Raw genomic sequence first — 21,924 nt, forward strand, 5'->3', positions numbered from 1 at the left:
GCATCTTGATTCAAGCTGCAGTTTAGAACAGTAACAATTGATGAACTGTACTTATACAAAGCAGTGTCAGCATATCTTTATTTTAATAATGTTGAAAGGGTGGCATTCACATTTCTATTCCTGGGTGTACTCACTCCAAGCCCACCCTCACACATGGAATTCCTCTAAATAAACTCAATGCTGGTAATCATCTGACTCATTAGCAAGTGTTTCTTCCTGCCTGAAACTAAGTGGGTGCAATGGAGGATAGATTAATCTTTAAATCCTGTGGAATACACATCTGCTCTCTTTGCTTTCTGATTTTTTTTAATATCAGTAGCATAATTAAAAATAAAAATGTATGGCTATGTTAATAGAGACAAACTGGTTAAAAAATTGGAAAGGAATATAATCATGCAATAGTTAATCATCATACTAATGAAATATTTCAATATATATGTAGACTTTATGCTTTAGGTAGAAGGAAGAACACCTATTCAGAAAAGTTTCTTAAATGTTTATTTTTCTCTCTGCCTGGAACTTGTTTTCCTCTTCACTGCTTATTCATCACTATTTTCAAGACATCTCTTCAGGCAACCTCAGACCACAGTTATGTATCTCTCCTCTGAACTTGTAGCTTTCTAAATATACTACCCATGTGGTATTTGTTTAAATATAGCTTATATGAATCTTATGATTTTTCATTTCTATAAAATAGATTCTAAAAATTCTAATTTATTTGGTGTAAATCCCCAACTAAATTAGGTTTTCACTGAAGGTGAGGATCTGTATTTTGTAATTATCCCTAGAATTTGACTTGTTCACAAAGCTCATCCTCAAGAGTTCTTTTGAAACTGGTTTATATTTCAAAAACCATATTCTATTTTGATCGAATGATATCCTAACATCAATTACCAAAATAGTAGATCATTAGGAATTACAAATGATGCCCTTTATTTTCTTTTTTAAAAAAATTTTTTATTAAAGTAGAGTTGATTTACAATGTTCCTTCAATTTAATTTCTGCTGTACAGCAGATCAGTGACTCAAGACGCAAGGTTATCCCTCATCACCCTGACTCTCCTCCTCGTGTGACTGTACATCTACTAATCTATCCCCAGATGTCAAAGTTCACCTCCCCCAGCCATTTCTACTGTTCTCTGGAGTTCATGGTTTTCCTGAACCAGAAAAATTCCATATGTCATAATTCTGTATATCCTAATTCTCTTTTTAAAACTTTCATCTTACTCTACTCCAAACCTGACTTTCTCCTGAGAACATACTTCTTGCAACTTCTGTCTTTACTGACTTGTTAGGTCACAAACCCCCTGCCTGTCCTAGACTAAAGACACTCCTTGTTCCTCATGAGTGCTTCCCAACTCCTCTCTCACCATCCTCCCTGAACTGCTTACCCCTCTCCACCACCTCAAGTTTAGTTCCCATCCTCAAGTTTAGTTCCTTTGGCCCCAAACTTTAGAAATATTTTTGATTTTTTTGCTTTTTTTCTCCCAACTCCACAGCAGATTCTCTTGGTTCTATTTGCAAAATATGTCTAGAATTCAAACTTTCTACCACTGCTGCCACCCAAGTCCAGTCATCACTGTCTCTCACATGGATTATCACATTTTCAGAAATGGTCTCCCTGGTTAAGCCTGCTGTCCACATAAGACTTATGACTCAAAAGGCCAGAGTAATACTTTTAAAACATGTCAACCCTTTTCAATTATGTCACTCATTTTCTCTTTTTCCCCCAATGGCCTTTCCATTTCATTCAGAGCTAAATGCAGATCTCTTACGGTAGCCTAAGGCTTGCTCTTCTGCTGCCTGTTATTGTCCTCCTCCTCCCAACCTCTCTGCCTCCACTTCTTCCCCCACTGGCATCCTTGCTCTTCTTGGAACACCTCACATAGGATTTTGTACATGATCTCCCTATGCCTGGAACAGCCAGCCAGCCAGCCAGTTACTTGGCTTTCTGCTGAGCTTCCTGCAGGTCACTGCTCAACTCACTTCACCAGGGAGGGGTTTGCCCATCACACTCTGTGAAGCAACAGTCTCCTTTGCTTGCATTCTCCAGCCAGCACCTCCTAATTTCTGTTTCTTCCTGGTGTTTATCACATTTGACACACTGCATAGTTATTTATTTTTCTGTCATTTCCACAAGAAAATAAACTCTGGGAGGACAGGAACTATATCATTCCTATTCACTCTTTTATATGGAGTCCACTGAGTCCCAGACATATAATCAACATTTAGTAGATACTGTTGAATAAGTGAAGAGTAAATTCAACTACGTTATTTTAACTAAGCACTATTGCATCCTACATCTAATGTCTTGATTTCAACTTCCAGCCTCCAGAACAGTGAGAGAATACATTTCTGTCATTAAAGCCACCTAGTCTGTGGTACTTTATTATGGCAACCCAAGCAAATTAACATATGATCTTTGGGTAGTTTCAAGATTTTATATCTACTTTATGTTCTTACCATCCTCTCCCCAAGCAGCCATGCAAATCTTCATTTGCCTAACTGGTTTCTTCTCTGCTTGTGTCTCAGAACTGTCTCTTCCTCAATATTTTCTAACACTGTGGTATTACCCGCACAGTTGCTCTTTGCTTCCAAGCTTGGTTCTACCAAAAGCCAATCCACATTTGACCACTCAGTGTAATTACTGATATATTTGGTTTAAATCAACTATCAAATCATATACTTTCAAATTTTCCCCACCTTTTCTTCATTCCTTTCTTCCCCTTTCAGTTTTTTTAATATAGCCTGTTTTCCTTGCATCAGCTTATACATTATTTTAAACTTCCTTGAGTATTAATTTTAGTGATTATAATATTGATCATTGATTTATTATAGTCTCTTATAAATGAATACTTTAATCATTTCCAGAATGACATAAAGACCATAGAATACTTTAGCTACTTTTGCTATCCTCTCATATTTTGTATTACCATTTTTATGTTATTTTATAATTTATATATATTTTAGACTGCATGCCACAATATTTGAATTTAAGTGTGTGCCATTTATCTATATTCATTTAATTTTTTGGTAACTCTGTTTCTTCCTGCTTCTATATGAGTTCATTCAGATCTGCCTGAGTACTTCCTTAATGTTTTTATTGTTGCAGATCTTCTAGACATGACACCATTCACTTTTTGTTTCTCTGAAAATGTATTTTACCTTGCTATTTTAAGGGCATTTTTTTCTGGATATGTTCTCTGTTTGCAGTTTTTTTCTTTCATATTTGCACTGTATTGTCCTCTGGCTTTGGTGTTAATGTTGAAATGTTAGCTGTTAGTCCTAATTTTGCCTCTTTAAAGGCAGTGTATCTTTGTCCCTTTTGTTGCTTTTATGATTTCGTTATTTATTTGGCATTTTTACTATAAGACTAGAACTGAGTTTCTTTGTATATTTCCTTCTTGGTGTTTGGGGTGTTTCTTGAATCTGTGACTTGATGTCTTCCTTGAACTTAGGGAAATTCTTAGTCATTATTCAAATATTGCTTTTGTCCCTTTCTTTCTTTTTTCTTTCTAAATTTCAGTTATTTGTATGTTAGATCTTTTCCCTCATGTCCTTTATAATTCTTATGAGTGCATCTGTATTTTCTACCCTTTGTCTCTATCCATTCTTCAGCATGTGTTTTTTCCATTGATCTACCTTTCTATTTGTCAAAACTTTTTTTTTATCAACTGTATCAAATGTGCTATTAAACACATTCATGGAGTTCTTGATTTCATTTATTGCCTTTTCTAGTTTTAGAGATTTTTATTTTATTCATAGTTTGCTGTTCTCTGCTGAAATTCTCTATGCCATCAATGACTTTCTTGAATATATTAATTACAGTCATTTAAAAGTCAACCTCTGATGACCTCCGTATCCAGATCTCCAGAGTTCTGCTTCATTTGTCCTCTTGCTTTTTGTTCATTTGGCCTAATTTTCATATGCTCTTTATTTTTTATTGATTGCTGGCACTGTATAAAAAATGCAGTAGAAATAATTTGAATCACTGAATGATATCCTCCTGAGAGAACTTGCTTTAGGTTCTAGCACATGTGATGTTAGGGGCAAGTAAACTCAACTCAATCTTGGATTGAGCTGCTCTATAATAGGGCTTCAGTATAATAGGCTGCTCTATTTCTATTTCACTCTTAGTTCTTTGGCTGCCACAACTGTATATTTGGAATGGCTGTCTGGGACCTTCATCTTTTGCGGGCCACCTCCTTAGTTTTTGCCCTATTGGCTATGTATAACCACTAGAGGCTGTGTTCATCCTCTCATCTGCTCAGTCACTGCTTTCTGCTTGGCTTCTCAGTTAGAAATGCAGCATGGGATTTGAGGCTTCCTACTCTGGATTTCCTTCTCTCTGGTATCTTAACCCTTGAGGTCTTCATTGCCTTGGTATTTATCCAGTACCTTCAGAGACCTAGAGATTTGTTTCATTCTCTATGTTTATTATAGTTCCAAAATAATACAGTTAATTACCCTCAGGAGTAAGCACAATTCCTATTTTGCAAGTAAGATTAAAAGCCTCACAGAGAGATAAAGGAATTAGTATTTATGTCTCATTATTTACTTTCATTCAAAGTTCTAAGGAATAATATTAGATCTTGAGTGACTTCTCAAAATATTCATCCTTCTAATATCTGTGGAAATTAAAATTACTATTGTGAAAAAAATCATTTAAAACTAGCTAACACAAATGTTAAATTAGAGCTATTTTAGTATGGTAATCAAAATTGTACAGAATGGATGAATTTAGAGAGCTTTGTTTTTATTTTGTTATAAGCCCTTTTTAAAATGTATTTTTCTAACATTTTCTAAAAAAATAATGTTAATGAAAAAAATTCAAAGGCATATCAGAAGCCATAATTTTTATAGGTATATTTTAAGATACTTATCTGATCTTCTTAACATTAAGTCCCTTTATTTAAGTACATCTTCTAATTTTCCACTAGATTAATCATCTAAAAACTTCTAATCTTATCTTCAAAAGGCTTTCAGTTTCCTGGTGAATAAACATACACTCCTCAGTTCCACATAGAAACAAATTTCTTCACTGTGTAATTCTCTACCTATATCTTTAACCCTCTCTCCTACCATTTCCCCCTAAAAGCCTTTATGTTCTAACTTCTCCACAAGTTTCTACATTTCCTAATACTCTTGCATCATTTGACTCACCTTTATCCCCCACTCCTTACCCATGAACCTTCTACTCATTTGTATGCCTCAACACATATAGCACCAACCTAATTTTCCAAGAAAAGTTTAGTTATCCACCTCTCTTTTATATCCATGGCACTTGGTATAAATTAGAGTGATATAATTAGAACCACTAATATTTTTAGCATTTCCTATATGGTAACGTCAGTGGCAAATGATTTGCATAGCAATCATAAGACTTGCAATATTGTCTTGTGATAGATTTATATCTGTCCACACCACTAGATTTTCATGAGTTTTTGTGTTATTTCCTGTGCACATTTATTGAGAAGACAAATTCAGAGAGAGAAAGACATATTAATTTTAGAAATATTAATACCAAGATATTAAAATTTTAATCTTGTGTGATAGGATTAGAAATCATTTTCTTCTATAGACCTCCTTTTTAAAAAACCTAAGCAGGAAGCTAATGGATTTTTAAAAAATAAGCTGCTCACAAGACTATAACATCAGTTATCTTGATCTTAGATGAATTTATATCAACTTACAACAAGCTTTAGGAGCAGAGAGCTTTACCTCTTAATATGTAATTAAAGGCTTTGATTCTTTTAAGGGAATTTTGGGTGTCAACAAGCAAGTGGGTTTTTGTTGTCTGTGTTAATAGACTCCTTGAAACTTTGTGATTCTATTTTTATTCTTTTATAGCTCAAACCCCTTGTACATATTTATGCAGTCTTTTATCTCATTTTGATTTTCTCACTAGCAACTAGAACCTATCCTAAGACCAATGCTGACCAACCTATCCATTTATAACCTATTTTGTATCTGAATGCTTTATGATTTGAAATTGTTCCCTAAGGACCGTCCTTTCACTTGCACTTTTAACTCTTAGGAGAGTCATGCCTAACTTGTAAAGTCTCTAAGACCCTTGTAATTCTAATTATTTCTCTAAACCATAAAAACAAAAAACAAACAAAAAAAACCACAACTCTTTGGTTCATCATCAAAAGCTATTCTGAAGTCTGACACCTGCATAATATTCTTTTCTATGTTAGGCCATTTGTCAGAGATAATTTGTGAATGTCATCTGAAGTCATTCAATTCAGTGGTCAGAATAGGACACCCTCAAAATTTAGAGAGGGAAGATTTTGAAACAAATAATCAATCCAGTTCAGATATATTTATGCGGATAATGCAACAGAATATAGGGAATCCAAACCATCCCAGGCAGTTTGCTATATTTGAATTGGCAAGTTGAGCAATTACAAGTCACTTGTTTAGACAATTTATTGACATATGTTTACATTATCTTGAGAAAATGAAGCAACCAAATGTGTAGATAGGAACTGGAAGTGTGAAACTTTTTTTTCATTATGGTTAGAGAGTAGCACAGCATAGGTAAAAATGGAAATGTTTAAAGGTAGAGTTTGCTTATTTATATATACTGTAGATATCAGGAATACAACCTCAGAGGCACAGACTGTTGCTTTCTGTTCCTCAGTGGAGTTCAGAATCTAGACGGAGAGTCCAAAGAAAACGAAAAAAAATGTAAACAATCCAAGAAGTATCATGATAGAAGCATACAAGGGAAACAAAAGGAGCAGGGAGCAGAGAGTATTGCCTCCTAAACCATGAAGGATGAGAGGACAAGGCTTCCAGGAAGAGGTGAGGCCCAAGACTAGAACTCTTACATGATAAATTGAATTTTGATTCCAAAATTATGAAAGCACAGTAAATAATAGAATCTTGAATATACAGAAAACATGAATAAGAAAATGCAAATAATGATAATTTAAGCACCCAAAGCCATATATTAGTATTAGTTTTGAATATTTCTTTGCATATCTTACATACATATTAAATAGTCCTGGGTATACATAATTTTTCATAATTCTTAAAATTTAATTTTTTATGACCACACCCATGGCATATACGGAAGTTCCCAGGCCAGGGATTGAATCCCACCCACAGCTGGGACCTATGCCACAGCTGCAGCAACTGTGCCCTAACCCACTGTGCTAGGCTGGGCATCAAACCTGCACTTCTTCAGTGACTGGAGCTGCAATGGTTTAAGGCACTGTGCTACAGTGGGAATAACTTTTTTTTTTTAAATTAAAGTTAATTTACAATGTTGTGTTAGTTTCAGGTGTACAGAAAAGTGATTCAGTTATATGCATATTCTTGCTAGAATATGCATATAACCTAACTATATATATATATAACCTAACAATATATATATTCTTGTTAGATTATTTTCCATTATACGTCATTACAAGATATCGAATATAGTTTCCTGTGCCATGTGGTAGATCCTTCTTGTTTATCTATTTTATACATAGTAGTGTGTATGTTAATCTCAAACTCTTAATTTCTCTCTCCCTCTCCCCCTGCTATCCCACCCAACTAACCATAGTTTGTTTTCTATGTCTCCAAGTGTACTTGTTTTGTAAGTTCATTTCTTTCATTTTTTTAAGATTCCACATATAAGTGATATCATATGATATTTGTCTTTAACTTCATTTAGTAAGATAATCTCTAGGTCTCTCCATGTTGCTGCAAGTAGCATTATTTCATTCTTTTCGTGGCTTAATAATATTTCATTGTGTATATATACCACTTTATCCATTCATCTGTCATGGACACTTAGACTGCTTCCATGTCTTGACTATTGTAAACAGTGATGAACATTGGAGTACACATATCTTTTCAAATTAGAGTTTTCTCTGAATATATGCTCAGGAATGGGAATGCTGGATCATATAATAACTCTATTTTTAGTTTTTTTTTTTTTTTTTTTTTTTAAGGAACCTCTATACTGTTCTCCAATTTACACTCCTCCCAACGGTGTAGAAGGAGTCCCTTTTTTCCTCACTCTCTCCAGCATTTATTATTTATAGACTTTTTAATGATGGCCTCTGGTGTGATACTTCATTGTAGTTTGGGTTTTCATTTCTCTACTAATTAGCAATATTGAACATATTTTCATGTACCTGTTGAACATATATATGTCTTCATTGGAAAAATGTCTACTTAGATCTTCTGCCTATTTTTTGATTGGGGTATTTGTTTTACTGACATATGAACTCTTTGTGTATTTTGGAAATTAATCCTTTGTTGGTAGTATCTTGTGTAAATATTTTTTCTCATTCTATGAGCTGTCTTTTTGTTTTGTACTTGGTTTCCTCTGCTGTGTAAAAGCTTTTTAGTTTAATTAGGTCCCATTTGTTTTTGTTTTTATTTACATCACTCCAGGAGCCAGATCCAAAATATATTGCTACAATTTATATCAAACAGTGTTCTGCCTATGTTTTTCTCTAGGAGTTTTATAGTCTCTGGCCTTACATTTAGGTCTTTAATCCATAGTTAGTTTATTTTTTATGTGGTGTTAAGGGATGTTCTAATTTCATTCTTTTCACTAACTGTCCAGTTTTCCCAGCACCACTTGTTGAAGAGATGTCTTCTCCATTGTATATTCTTGCCTCCATTGTTGTAGATTAATTGACCATAGATGTGTGGGTTTATCTCTTGGCTTTCCATTCTGTTCCATTGATCTGTGTATCTGTTTTTGTGTCATTTCCACACTGTCTTGATTACTGTAGCTTTGCAGTACAGTCTCAAATTATGGAGCCTGATTCCTCCAGCTCTGTTTTTCTTTCTCAGTATTGCTTTGGCTATTTGGGGACTTTTATGTTTACATACAAATTTTAAATTTGTTCTAATTATTTCAAAAATGCCATTGGTAGTTTGATAGGGAATGTACCGAAACTGTAGACTGCTTGGGTAATATGGTCATTTGGGTAATATGGTCATTTTAACAATATTGATTCATCTAGTCCAAGAACACAGTATATATTTCCATCTTTGTTATCTTCAATTTCTTTTGTCATTGTCTTACAGTTTTTGGAGTATAGGACTTTTGCTTCCTAAGGTAGGCTTATTCCTAGGTATTTTATTATTTCTGATGTGATGGTAAATGAGATTGTTTCCCAAATTCTCTTTCATCACTTTAAGTGTATTGTGCCACTCCCTTGTGGCCTGCAGAGTTTCTGCTGAAAAATCAGCTGATAACATACAAGGGAACTCCCATAAAGCTATTTATTGTGTTCCCCTTTTTGCTTTTAACACTCTCTTTAATTTCTGTCATTTTGATTGCAGTATGTCATTTTGTTCTTCTACATGTTAACCTATATAGGACTCTCTGCTTCCTAGACTTGGGTGAGTGTTTCTCAAGTTAGTTTTCAGTTACCATCTCTCCAAATGTTTCTCTGGGCTCTTTGTCTCTTATTCTAGGACTACTATAATGCAAATATTAGCACACTTGATGTTGTCCCAGATGTCTCTTAAACTGTCCTCATTTCTTTCTTTTTTCTTTTCTTTTTTTTTTTTCCTTTTTGGAAGCACTGATTTCCACTTCATTGTTTTCCAGTTCAGTGGCCCATTCTTCTGCCTCATTTAGTCTACTATTGGTTCTTTCTAGTGTATTTTTCATTTCAGTTATTGTATTCTTCAATTCTGTTTGGTTTTTCTTTATATTTCCTAAATTCTTTGTTGAAACCTTCTAATATCTCACTCTGTGGATCCATTCTCCTCCCTAGTTCTTTAATCATCTTTATGATCATTACTCTTGAACTCTTTATTAGGTAGATTACCTATCTCCACATCACTTGGTTCTTCTTTTTACATTCATCTGAAAAATATTCATCTGTCACCATATTGTGTCTAAACTGCTATTTGTATTTTTATGTATGTCCTATGTTAGTTATATTTTCCACCGTGGAGAAGTAGTCCTCTGCAGGAGACATCATATGTGTCCTAGGAGTGCATGCCCCTCTTGTCATCCAAAGGCCAGGGGTTAATTGGCCCCAGTGTAGTGTTTGGCCTATGTTTGCTGGTTCATTCTGCAGGCTGCAGGATCATAGTTTTCTTGCATCTTGTGTCTGCTTCCTGGTGAGTGGAGCTGGGTCTTGATCCTCTGGTGGGAATGTCCATGTCTAGGGACATGTCTAGAGAGGTGGCTGTGGGCTCAAGAAGTTTTTAGACAGCCTGTATGCTGATGGGTATGACTGTGTCCCTGCCTAGTTTGTGGTTTGGCCTGAGGCATCCCAGCACTGGAGCCTGTAAGCTGTTAGGTGGAGTCATGTCTTTGTGCTAATGACCCAAGCAAAATGTCAGCCTCCAGAAGGGTTTACAAAAATGAATTCTCCCCAGTATGTCCACTACTAGTGTCTGTGTCCCCAGTATGAGCCACAACCCCCACCCACCCCCTCTCCAGGACACCCTCCAAGAACAGCAAGTAGTTCTGGCCTAGGCTCCTATGAAATTGCTACTTTGCCCTTGGTCCTGGTGTATGTGAGATTTTGTGTGTACCCTTTAAAACCGAAGTCTCTATTTCCTCCAATCCTGTGGAGCTCCTCTAATCAAGAGTCATTTGCCTTCAAGACCAAATGCTCTGGGGGCTCCTCTTCCTGTTGCCAGAACACCAGGCTGGGGGACCTGAAATGGCACTCAGAACTCAATCCCGTGGGATAACCTCTGTAATATAATTCTCCAGTTTGTAGGTCACCTGCCCAGTAGGTAAAAGATTTGGTTATAATGCAAATCAGCCAGCCCCTCCTACCAGTCTTGTTGTGGTTCTTTCTTTATGTTTTTAATTGTGGAACATCTCTTCTGGTTGGTTTCAGACTTTTTCATGATGGTTGTTCTGCAGATTGTTGAGATTTTGGTATGCTCATGAGAGGAAGTGAGCTTAGGGTCCATCTACTGCACCATTTTGGTCCAACTACAAAAATTGAACTTTAAAATACAAAATAAATAATCAAATGCAAACAAGAAAATATCAGATAGTACTATTTATGCAGAAAATCAGATTGTTGTGATAGGAATGAAAGTCACTGAATTTTATTATGAGGATTTACTTATTTCTTTGTCTTCTATTATACAATTTTTAGAGGTTATTTTCCATTTACAGTTATTTCAAAATTATTGGCTATATTCCTCACATTGTACAATACATCTTTGAGCCCATATTACACCCCAGAGTTTGTACTTCCCATGCCCTACATAGCCCTTCCTCCTGCCACTGCTAACTGGTAGTTTTTGTTCTCTGTATGGTGAGTCTGCTTCTTTTTTGTTACATTTGCTAGTTTGTTATATGTTTTAGATTCCATGTATAAGCGATATCATACAGTATTTATTTTTCTCTGACTTATCTGAATGGATTTTGCAATGGGGTGGCCAAGGGGAGCTAAGAACTTGTGAGTCCAGGAGATATTTTCTTGATAGAAGCTTCAAGATGTACTGATAATTTATATCTGGAGAATTAAGGGTAAGGAAGAATCAGGTTTGACTCCTAGGTGGTGATTGCAACAATTACATGGATGATGACTTAGGGTATCCTACTTGTCCTCGTATGTCTGGGACTTTCTCAGTTTTAGCATTGAAAGTTCTGTGTCCTGGGAGGCTCCTCAGTCCTTGGCAAATTGGGAGAGTTGGTTAAATTAAGTATAATTTGATGTGTAGTAGGTTTTATTATTGTAGGTGGGGGCATAAAGTATCAACAGTTATATTTTGCTCTTTTGATGGCTGTGATGCCTTTACATAACAAAGTTGAAGGAGCATTAATGGGACTGGAATGAGAATAATGAAATATTATTTAAATAATATCATAAAAAATAATTCAGGAAAGAATCCAGTTCAAATATCTTGTATTTCAATTGTTCTATATTGCTAAAACTATCACACCATCATAATCTGCATAAGAAATCCAGATATGTATTGTTAACTTATGGATGTTGGTGTATTATACCAACTCCTCTGCTTCCCACATAATATATTCAGGTAGCTGAACTGTTATTGAAAAACTCAAAGTATTTTTGTTTAAACCAAGTGCTAATGGTATCAGATTCAGAGTACCAGAGTTACTGATTCAATGAATAAAACTGTGTATGATCATTTGCATAAACATTTTACATATTCATTGAATTACAAAATGTTCAGCTATCTCTCTTAGTTACAGTTACTTTTCCTCTAAATCCCATATGGCTTGTCTTCAATGTTTCCTGATCTTTACCTCAAAAAGTCTTCAAGTACTTTGGATATCAATCTAAATAACTTATTCCAAGGTAGAAAACTGAAGCAAGACCTACTTTATGTTTAGTTTCAACCACTGATTAAGCACTTTAAATGTGAAAAAGTTATCAGAAGAGGATGAGGAAAATAGGGTTTTGTGATAGCAAATTTCTTCAAATAGCAAATCTGGCCTTATGATATCTTGTTACATTGGCATTTATTTTGTTTATTGAAGAACAGAAAAACAAAACTGTGCTTTTAGAAGCTTAGGATACAGATAAATGTACTATCTGAATTGGTATATATACACATATTCATATTGAAGAAATTGTATGTTCATAATCCTTTGATCTTCTCTACATACTTACTAGACATTTGATTGATCATTTTACTGAAAGAAAACTATTGAAGCTAATCTTACTTATAAGCATGCTCTTCAGTGATGTGAATGGAGGGATTCTGAAAATTTCTTTAAGCTCCAAATATTCGCTACCCATAGTTTTTAAGCTGTATCTTTGATTTTCATGTGGCTGTGTACTTGGATTCCTTTACTACAGTCACTGAATATTGTTTACAATAAAAATGTTACATTTAGAATGGATAAGCAATGAGGTTGTACCATACAGCATAGGTAACTATATCCAGTCTATTGGTATAGACCATAATGGAAGATAATATGAGAAAAAGAATGTGTATATATATATATATATATATATATACACACACACACATCACTATACATATATATATATATATATATGTATGACTGGAGATATATATATATATATATACACATATGTATTACTTGATAACTATACATATATATGCATGATATATATATACATATATGTATGACTGGATCACAGCAGAAATTGACAGAACACTGTAAATCAACTATTGCAGTAGCTCTTCTTAAGTCCTGATGACACAAACTTAGGACAATAGTGAGCTGGTGAGATGGGAAAAAGAGACAGACACTATTAAAATAATAACATATTGGCATTATATTATTAAATTATCAGTTTTACCAAGAAAAATATGTTGACCTATAATTATATCTACTTGTTTTAAACTGGTATTTGTTTAAGTTCAAATACACCCTAAAAATATATATGTATTTACTCCCCTCCCCCATATTTTATGGCTTTGATGTCATATATTTTCCTGTTTATCCCTTCAATGTTTATTGTAGTTACAGTTGCTTTTATAATTTTGTCTTTTAATCTCTGTAATAGTTTATTTTAAGTGGTTGATTCTCTGCCTTTATCATATGTTTGCCTTACTAGTGGAATTTGTCCTTTCCTATAATTTTTTACTTCTCATTGCAGCCTTTTTTTCCCCCACTTAGAGAAGACTCTTTAACATTTCTTTTAGGATTGGTTTAGTACTGATGAACTCTTTTAGTTTTAGCTTGTCTAGGAAGTTCTTCACCTCTCCTTCGATTTTAAATTGAAGGCTATTCTGTTTTAGCACTTTGAAGATATCCTGCCACTCCTTTCTGGCCTGCAAAAGTTTTGCAGAAAAATCAGCTGATACACAGCCTTATGGAGGTTCCCGTGTATATGATTCTGTTGTTCTCTTGCTGCCTTTAGAATTCTTTTATCATTAATTTTTTCGATTTTAATTATGGTGTGTTGTGGTATGGGTCTTTTTGGAGTCATCTTGTTTGGAACCCTCTGTGCTTCTGTACATGGGTACTTGTTTCCTTCTTCAAATTTTGGAAGTTTTCAGCCATAATTACATAGCATACTTTTTTGACTCTTATTTTTTTGTGTGTGTCTTTTTGCCATTTCTAGGGCTGCTCCCATGGCATATGGAGGTTCCCAGGCTAGGGGTTGAATCGGAGCTGTAGCCGCCAGCCTAAGCCACAGCTACAGCAATGCAGGATCTGAGCTGCGTCTGCAACCTACACCACGGCTCACGGCAACGCCGGATCTTTAACCCGACTCTTTCTTATTCTAGGTTCCCTATAATGCAAGTGTTGGTATGGTTCATGTTATCTCAGAGATCACTTAAACTATTCTCATTTTCTTTGTTTTTCTTTTTGCTGTTCTGATTGAATGATTTCCATTACTCTAGCTTCTAGATTATATATGTGTTCTTCCCTATCATTCAGTCTGTTATTCATTCCTTCCAGCGTGTCTTTTATTTCAATTAGTATTTTCTTCAGTTCTGTCTGGTTCTTTATATTTTGTTTCCTTTTAAAAATTCTCACTGTGTTCATCTATTATTTTCCCCAGTCTGTTAGCATTCTTATTATTAATGCTTTGAATTCTTTGGTAAGCTGTTTGTTTCATTAGTTTTTTTTTTTCCCCCTTGAGGTTTTCTCTTGCTCTTTTGAGACAATTTCCTCTGTTTTCTTATCTTGCTTAACTTTATCTATCTCTGAAACTAGCTGAAACCTTTCAGCCTTGAAGGGGTGTCCTGTGTATCTGTGTGTGCCCAATGCCCTTGGCGGGACAGCTGTATTTGACCTGGACACAAGTTGCATCTTTCCTCAGGGTGTGCTACCAGCTGTCATCCTGGTAGGAGATGGGACTGGAGAAAGAGTGGCTAGAGCAGGAGCCAGGTTTGAGTTTGGGTCTCCGCTCTGCTCACTGGCCACCACTGCTCTATCAGGGGTGGAGTCAGGCCCCAAGATGCTTGAGCACAACCCTGAGGGCTGGGTCTGAGCTGACTCTTTTCACTTTTAGTGTAAGCTCTCCCCCTTCTTAGCAGAAAGGAGTAGTGCTGGAGCACAAAAGGCCTTGCATAGGGTCTCAGTGGTGATAGGGCATGGAGTTTGGCAGTCTAGCCACAATCAGAGGTTAGTGCTGCTTTTGATGTGCTGCCAGTACAAAAGGCAGTAATATCTACCCGGACCCTCCTCAGATGGTGTTTCAGGTCTAAGCCTCTGCTGTCCCTCACGACCAAGTTCCTTCCTCAGTCGTGGCAGTGCTCACTCTAGTGTGGAGGTAAAACATGAAGGATGTTGGGCCAGAGTGCTTGCTCAGCTTAGACTGGGGTGTGAGCTAGTGCAGTTGTAGGTAACCAGTCAGCGACCCCCATGGTCTCAATCTGACCTCTGTGCTACTTCATGAGTAAGCATGCACACATGTCCTTGTTTCTAAGCAGAGTCCAGGCTTCTCAAACTCCTCCTGGTAGTTCCACTGGTGCTTCAAACAGCCCAACTATCTTGTCTTCCCTGTGTTCTATCTCAGGGCTAGGGCACCCAATATGTGATTCATACCACCCACTTCCTAGAGAAGGTCTCCATTTGTATAATCTCTCCTTTCCTCTGAGTCCACTCCCTTGGGCACAGGTCCAAACCTGATTTCTTCTCTTCTCTTCCTACCCAATTCCATAGCATCTTCCTTTTTACCCTTGGTTGTACCGCAGTCTTTCTACCACTTTTCATTTAGTTTGTAGTGAGAACTATTCTACATGTAGATGTATTTTTTGATTTGTTCATGGGGGCAGTTGAGTTATCCCTTTCTACCATTGTTTATTTCCTCTCTATAGTATGTGTTTATGATGAATGACAACAAAGACACTCTGAGTTATTTGAAAGTTGAAGCTAAGCAATTACTGGGTATTAGTTTTTTTTTCTGTTTTGGTCCTGCCTTTGACCACAGAGGCAGAAAAGAGAATGGCTAGTCAAAGTATAACTGTGGGACAAATACCTGCCTTGGTCATTTCCCCCCTCCACCTCTAAAACTTTTTATCAATTTCAGTTTATGTTATAAATTTGGTACTAAGTTTAGAAAAGCACTGTGTATTTTCTTCATAAGATGGAATCTATTTGAGGGCAAAGACTTTGTGTCAGGTATTCTCTAACCCTCCTACACTCATCACACAGCCAGAGATCCCACCGACTGGTCCTTTGTTTACTCTCAGTGAATCCATACTTGGTGACACAGATAATAATATATCCATTTCATTTGTACATCATGATCTGGAAGATTTTCTCTTGTGTTATCTAGCATCAGGTCCATTAGTAACAATCCAGAAACATTTCATATTTTGTGAATTTAAAAAAAAACGTAAATAATTTCATGCTAACAACCCTAATCTAGAATCAGAAAATGAAATATTGAATCGTCTGGATTGGAATCCACAGAAAACTTTGCTAAATTCCTAAATTCCTTACAGAAACCAAATAATCTTTAGGTTACATGAAATTCATTTAAAAGTATTAACCCATTGGTTGTTGACAGGGGCTTCCAGACAATGGCTTACTTTTTTTTTATGCCAAGATGTTGAGGCAAGCCTTCAGTTCCATTCTTGACCACAAGCCTGGAAGTAACAAATTAAATGTGTCAGAAAAAAGATCTGCTGTATTTTAAGGTACAGTTTCATGTGCTGTCTTACCTTCTAGCTGGCAATAGGGGTTAAAAAAAAAAAAAAAAAAAAGGCCAGGAAATATGTACCCTTGAAACCAAACTCAAAATGCAAACTCAGCTTCTAATTTCCTCAATGAGCCTGGGGTTTAGCTTGAGTGACAGTGGAATCCCCAGCCAGCCAATTAGAGTGTGGTTAAATTGAAGGAACGCTGAAAGATGCAAGAAACAAAGTCACGCTAGAATGTACGGGAGGGTGAGGAGTGTTAGGAAATAGTCTGTGGCTGGCTGAAGTGATTAGGTTTGATTTAAACTGAGTTTTCTAACACTGGTATTGGAGCAGGGAGTGGCCAGATTTACATGGAATGGATGGGCTTTTTCTGAACAGTAGCTGCCATAAAGAAAGGCAGAGTCAGAAATGACTATGATGCAAACCACTGTGAAGGGCTCATTAGCTACATTTCACTTTTATGACAGTCTGTAAATGGCATCCTGAATAGCTTTTGCCTAGGTTTCTTGCTGTCTGAAATCAGGGTTTCTGTGGGTTGTAAATGTGCCTTTTTATAATCAGTCTGTAAGATTATTTGTAAGGCAGTTAATATTTCTGAGAATTTGGGCAGCTTATAATAAGTAAATATCAGTGCTGAAACTTAGGGCATCTTATTTATTTTAACCAAATTAGCTATTGTTTTCATGTTTTTTCTTTAGTACGATTTATAAAATCAGAGATGGCCAATATGAGGGAATTCTGTCATTGGGTATAGAAAGAAGTGTATAATTTTTTTGGTATTCCAAGTCCTAAGTTTCTAAATATGTGAACAGAGACTTGATTTTTGTTTTTTAATTAAGTCATTCATTTTCCTTCCTTACTATTTACAAAGCATATCCACCCTCTGCTTGTTATAAGCAGCCCTTTCAGATAGTATATGAGAGTGGGATGTTTCTTCCCTGAAATGTTTGTATAATAGGTCTATGTAATAAATCCAACTGTTTTTGACTTAGCTGATAAAGATGTCCTTTTCTCTTGAATTTATTTTTCAGTGATCTCAGTGGCAGTCTTCTATATTAATAGTAGTTGTGACAGTTAAATTGGAAAGTACTATACCCACTAATATACTTTATGTTTAAATAGACATTATAATGCAGTTAGTATATTTTTATAACAGAAATTTTTTTTGGGGGGGGCATGCCTGCAGTGTATAGGTTACTGGACCAGGGACTGAACCCATGCCACAGCAGCAACACAAGCCACTGCGGTGACAATGCTGGATGCTTAACCTGCTGCATCACAAGGGAAGTGCAAATGTAATTTTTTTATAAGCCCCTAGAAGGTGTCTTATTTTAAAACTTGCCAATAATTTCCTTTAAAAAAAGCTGATCTGTGTAATTACAAAATTGATGTTAACCAAATACTATTTGTTCTCTGAAAAACGTAACTGAACGTTTCCTCTTATCATGACTTACAAATACAATAACACATTATAGATTTTCCATGCATTCATTCCTAGGTTCCAGTAGATGAAAGATAAGGTGAATATGTTAATGCTGGTCATTTATTCTGTACAACTCATGGAACATATTGAATAAAACCTCAAACAAACTTCAACTGCAAGAAGTGGAAAAAGCCAACAATATGGTTTGTATCTTTTCTCCTTTTTAAGTTTTATCATAGTTGATTTACAATGTTGTAATGATTTCCACTGTACAACAAAGTGATTCAGTTATACATGTACACACATCCACTCTTTTCAGATTCTTTTCTCATAAAGATTATCACAGAATGTTGAGTAGAGTTCCCTATGCTATACAGCAGGTCCCCATAGGCATTCCATTCCATGTATACCACAGTATGCTTATGCTAATCTCAAACTGCCAGTCCATCCCCACCCCCACCCCCCAACCTGTCTCCCTTGGTAATCATAAGTTTGTTTTCAAAGTATGTCAGTCTGTTTCTGTTATGCAAATAAGTTCACATTTATCCTTATTTTAGATTCCACATCACATGATGTGATATCATATAATATTTATTATATTTGATTCTTCATAGCAGTTGCAAGATTAGTCCCCTTTGGAGAACATTTCCAACTGATGACCTATTTGTGCTAGTGCCTTCAATGAGAACTATGGATGCTTGATACACTGGGCACACCAAAGGGATGGAAACACTGTGTCTAGGGACTTCCTGCCAGGAAGTTAGGTGCAGGTCACTGTGACCCAACCAGAAATCACCAAATACATGGCACATAATCTGGAACCTGACTGAAGACATAGTTTAAGTACTTGGCCAGTCTTTTGATAATAGAGCATTCTTCTAGGGCTCAGTGATAAACATTTGTTTCTTGGCCAATACAAATAGCAAACAACTTCCTTAAATTTGATGAAAATGTCCCTTTGCTAAACCAATGAAAATCTCATGTTCTAGTGGAAGACGTCTAGTCAATGAGCAATAGATGTAACACCAAAATTCTGGAAATATCGATCCTTCAGAAGGCCCTGCCAATGATAGCAAATAATCCTAATCTTAATCCTAGCATACTGGTAAATTCCATTAAGAATTCCATTCTTAATCCTAACATGCTGGTTAATTCCATTTGAAGACTTTTGCCAAAAAGTAGTTATACATATACATATATGTTCATTCTTTTTCAGATTCTTTTCCCAAATAGAATATCACAGACTATTGGGTAGAGTTCCCTGTGCTATACAACAGGTCACCATTGACCATCCATTCCATATCCTTCAGTGTTCATATGCCAATCACAAATCTTCAATCTATCCTTCCCTGCAACCTTTCCCCTTTGGTAACCATACATTAGTTTTGTTTGTTTGTTTTGTCTTTTGTTTTTTTGAAGGCTGCACCTATGGCATATGGAGGTGCCGAAGCTAGGGGTCTAATCGGAGCTATTGCCGCTGCCCTACGCCAGAGCCACAGTAATGCCAGATCTGAGCTGTGTCTGCAACCTACACCAAAGCTCATGGCAATGCTGGATCCTTAACCCACTAAGCGAGGCCAGGGATCGAACCTGCAACCTCATGGTTCCTAGTCAGATTCGTTTCTGCTGTGCCACGACGGAAACTCCAACCATACATTAGTTTTTGAAGTCTGTGAGTCTATTTATGCTTTTTAAATAAGTTCATTTTGAATCATTTTTTTAAAGATTCTACATATACATTATTATATCACATGATGTTCATCTTTGACTTACTTCACTTAGTATGATAATCACTAGGTCATCCATGTTGCTGCAAATGGAATTATCTTGTTCTTTTTTATGGCTGAGTAATATTCCATTGTACATATGCACCACATCTTGGTCCATTCTTATATCGGTAGACATTTAGGTTGTTTCCATGTCTTGGTTATTGTAAATAATGCTTCAATGAACATTGAGATGCCTGTATCTTTTTGAATAATGGTTTTCTCCAGATATATGCCCAGAAGTGGGATTGCTCTATCATAAAGTAGTTCTATTTTTAGTTTTTTGAGGAACCACCATACCATTCTCCATAGTGGTTGTACCAATTTACATTCCCACCAACAGCCTGGTCCCTCCAGCTCCATTTTTCTTTCCCGGGATCACCTTGGCTATTCAGGGTCTTTTGTGTTTCCATACATGTTTTAAAATTTTTTGTTCTAGTTCTTTGAAAAATACCATTGGTAATTTTGATGGGGATTGCATTGAATCTGTAGATTGCCTTAGGTAGTACAGTCATTTTAAAAATATTGATTTTTCCAAACCCATTACACGATATATATTTCCGTCCGTTTGTGTCATCTTCAATTTTTTTCATCAGTGTCTTATTGTTTTCAGAGTACAGGTCTTTTGCTGCCTTAGGTAAGTTTATTCCCAGCTATTTTATTCTCTTTGATGTTATAAATGAGATTATAGCCTTTATTTCTCTTTCTGATATTTCTGTGTTTTTGGTCTCCTTCCTGCAGGCTGCAAAATATTGTAGCTCCTCTTGCTTCTGGTGCCTGCCCCCTTGGGGGTGAAGTTGATCCTGGGGCTTGCCCAAGCTTCCTGATGGGAGACACTGGCGCCTGCCTACTGGTGGGTGGAGCTGAGATTTGTCCATCTGCTGGGCAGCTGTGTGCCTGGGATGACTTTAGGCAGCCTGTCTGCTGATGAGTGGGGCTGTTTTCCTGTGTTGTTGGCCATTTGGTTTGACGCTTTTCAACACTTCAGCCTTCAGGGGCACTCACACTGATAATTACTCCCTGGCACCTCTGCCTCCAGTGTCCTACCACCACAGTGATTCATGGCTGAACCCCTGCCTCCCCAGAAGACCCTCCAAGACCATAGGTAGGTCTGACAGAGACTCCTATGACTGGGACCCAGCGCACATGAAAACCTTTGTGCACCCTCTAAGTGTGGAGCTCCTGCACACAAGCCTTCAACACTAAATGCTCTGGGGACTTCTCTTCCCAATGGTAGACCCTCAGGCCAGGGAACTTGACATGGGGCTTAGAACTGTTACTCCTATGGGAGTGCCTCTTTGATATAGTTATTTTCCAGTTTGTGGGTCACCCACCTAGCGGGTATGGGATTTGCTTATACCACGAAAGCACCCCTCCTACCATCTCTTTGTGGTCTTCTTTGTCTTCGGGTATAGAATTCATTGTGGTCTTCTTTATCTTTGGGTATAGAATACCTTTTCTGGTAGTTTCCAGTCTTTTTTGGCAATGGTTGTTGAGCAGTTACTTGTGATTTTGATGTTTTTTGAGAGGAGGTGAGCTTGTGTCCTTATACTCTGCAATCTTGTCTCTAACCTCCAGAGTATTTTCTATTTGTTTAAGTTGAATGAGTATTTTATGGATTTCATTCAGAAGTCACGGGGATTCCTTCCTCTCTTAAAGTACTCTGCCTGATATATAAGGAAAGGCTTCATCTGACTGGGGCTGGATCTCAACATGCCCAAGGCACCTTTTATTTCTCTTTTAGGCCCTAGATAATCTTGTTAACTCCCAGTTAAATACTCAGAACAGGATAGGTGCCCTGGTTGTCCAGAAGGAGATTGCTTGGCCATGGACAGTACAGCACAGGGAAGGCAAGGGAGGAAGAGTCCAGGCCCATAAGGGACAGGGGCCAGGCTGCCATGCCCTCAGAGGATGGAGTATGAAAGGGGCTACTTGAGGGGCCTAGGATACAAGGCCATGGATGGCCCAGCCTGGGATGGCCATGGCAGCTTGGTCTACACTGAGTGGTATGTATATCTTTTTTTGAATTTTAATCAATTATGTACTGCTGATATTTGCTAAGGATATGATAGTTAATACCAAAATAACACATGGATGCATTACCAATACTTCACGTGTATATATATATTTAGAAAGATAGATACATAGATAGGCAGATAAAGTGCTGAGTTATGGGACAAATAGCCTTACTAAA

General features: G+C 36.6%; 1 protein-coding gene and 1 long non-coding RNA gene across 10 annotated transcripts in view; one reads left to right on the forward strand and one right to left on the reverse strand.

Annotated features, from left to right (window-relative positions):
* Positions 1-21,924, forward strand: part of LOC110257768 (uncharacterized) — a 575,664-nt gene that overhangs the window by 532,323 nt on the left and 21,417 nt on the right. The window contains exons 12-16 of one of the 2 annotated variants that reach the window (XR_014835852.1): positions 16,409-16,538; positions 17,728-18,167; positions 20,344-20,367; positions 20,472-20,583; positions 20,719-20,835. This is a non-coding gene — a long non-coding RNA (uncharacterized LOC110257768). The remainder of the gene's footprint in view (positions 1-16,408; positions 16,539-17,727; positions 18,168-20,343; positions 20,368-20,471; positions 20,584-20,718; positions 20,836-21,924) is intronic. The other variant, XR_014835853.1, reaches the window with a different exon arrangement.
* Positions 1-21,924, reverse strand: part of LOC110257722 (uncharacterized) — a 476,707-nt gene that overhangs the window by 78,245 nt on the left and 376,538 nt on the right. For 4 of the 8 annotated variants that reach the window (XR_014835843.1, XR_014835841.1, XR_014835851.1 and 1 more), the window contains one exon: positions 16,431-16,487. The exons of 2 other annotated variants lie outside the window; for them this stretch is intronic. The gene's annotated coding sequence lies outside the window, so the exon portion shown is untranslated. Of the gene's footprint in view, positions 1-15,790; positions 16,488-21,924 lie in introns of those variants that run through there. 2 more of the 8 variants (XR_014835839.1, XR_014835850.1) reach the window with 1 other exon arrangement.

Source organism: Sus scrofa, chromosome X (genome assembly GCF_054392235.1).
Source record: "Sus scrofa isolate SSC_HxYL_T2T_F1_AM1 chromosome X, Sscrofa_HxYL_maternal_Yorkshire_Landrace_v2.0, whole genome shotgun sequence".
NCBI classification, from domain to species: Eukaryota; Metazoa; Chordata; class Mammalia; order Artiodactyla; family Suidae; genus Sus; species Sus scrofa.